The sequence below is a fragment of the Microtus ochrogaster genome, linkage group LG4 (assembly GCF_000317375.1).
Source record: "Microtus ochrogaster isolate Prairie Vole_2 linkage group LG4, MicOch1.0, whole genome shotgun sequence".
Taxonomy (NCBI): domain Eukaryota; kingdom Metazoa; phylum Chordata; class Mammalia; order Rodentia; family Cricetidae; genus Microtus; species Microtus ochrogaster.
This window is the reverse complement of record NC_022030.1, coordinates 45,602,488-45,604,406: the sequence shown is the minus strand read 5'-3', so window position 1 is coordinate 45,604,406 and position 1,919 is coordinate 45,602,488.

The following is a 1,919-nucleotide window of genomic DNA, read 5'->3' as shown; positions in this document are numbered from 1 at the left end:
CACACACACACACACACACACACACACGAACTTACAGCATAAATCTGTGTGTGTGAGCAGAACAGAACTGGGACTGGGGGGCAGGCTATAACCTTACAAGGCACCCCACTGACCTTCCTCTTACTGGGCTTTACCTCCTCAAGTTTCCACCACCTCTCAAATAGCATCACCAGTTGGGGACAAAGAGAAACACAGGCGTCTCTGGGGGATGTTTGATATTCAAACCCTAACACAGCTCTATGACCTCCTATGGATTCCCCTTCCGTCTCTTCAAGTCTGCAGTCCCTGTGCTTACAGACTTCCTCAGCACACTGCCTCCATCTGGTAACGCTCACTGTGTGCAGATGATAGACGAGCACACTGAGACTGAGGACAGACACCCAGCAGTGTCCAGAAAGTAACTGGTCATTGCAGTGGAGCAGCACATGTCCCCAGGTCCCCCAAAGTAAGGCTAAGGGGGGGGGGGTGTTTCTTAAACACCTTCACTTTTATGAGAGTGCTGGAGAAGGGAGACAGCCTGGTGGAATTTAATGCCAGCTCCATAATTTACAAGCCAGAAGACTTGAGGAGATATTCAAGTTATTTTCAGGACTGTAAATGAAATAAGTGAGTGCCATGTCTACTTTCTCACTGAGTCTTCTTGGTGCCTTTATGTCCTAGACATGAGTTCTGGAAGGTATATGGCTGTGAAGGTTTTTCCGGTCCGCAAGCTGCCTCTTCAGTTAATTAGCAATGTCCTTAGCAGTAAAGAAACTTTTAGGGGGCTGGAGAGATGGCTCAGTGGTTAAGAGCATTGCCTGCTCTTCCAAAGGTCCTGAGTTCAATTCCCAGCAACCACATGGTGGCTCACAACCATCTGGAATAAGGTCTGGTGCCCTCTTCAGGCCTGCAGGCATACACACAGATAGACTATTGTATACATAACAAATCAATAAATATTTAAAAAAAAGAAACTTTTAATTTCATCAAGTTCCATTTATTGGTTGCTTACTTCCTGAATGACTAGGGTCCCATTCAGAAACTCCTAGGTTACCTGAGCCTATATATATCTTGAAGTACATTCCCTGCTCTTCTAGGTTTGGGTCTAACATTGAGATTTCTGATCCACTGTTTTGCTAATTGAACAGAGTTTCAAACTGCCCTCCAAATTTGTAGTTTTCTCCTTACAGATTAACGCAGCTCCCAGACCTCATCAGAGATGTTTCTTGGCTCAGTGGGTGGTGTCAAAGCAGGAACTCGGATCTAGTCAAATACAGAGGGCAAGAGCCAGTGAAGTGTTCACCCACAAATGGAATGTCTTACACTCCTTCTCCAAAGCTCAGGGATCAATGGCAAAGAGATGGCATCGAGACTGTAAGAGGCAGGGGTCAGGGAAGACTAGGGGAACCCCGTCTTCTGGACAACACCCTGTACAGGATCAAGTCAGTTAACTTTCTAGCATGCAGTGGATAGGGGCTCATGAGCCACCACCCCTAACTGGGAACTAAGAACAGTTAGTTGCTGGCTTCTAGGGTGGGAAAGCCTTTTAAGGATGTAGTTCATAGAAGTTGACCACATTCTAATGGATAGTCCCACACCTGTGAGTTCATGGGCATCACAAAACCAAAGTCATGTACTTGGGGAGGGGGGCAAAAGTTGGGGTGGAACTATGAGGAGTTAGGTAGGGGTGAACATGAAGTGCTAGAAAAAAATTACTATTTTCAAAATGAAATAAAACAGCTATCCTTACCTGCCATCCCTGATCTCTTACAGCCAACTTGAAGTCTATCGCCATTCTTCCCCATCTGTCTCCTTAACTCGGGCCTCTCATCTGAACAAGCTTCAGCCATCCCCCCCCCTGGCCCCGTGATCTTAGTTTCTATTAAGAAAGGAATTGTTGCAGTTTGCCTCCGAAGCTTGCAAAATGAGAGTTCACTCTG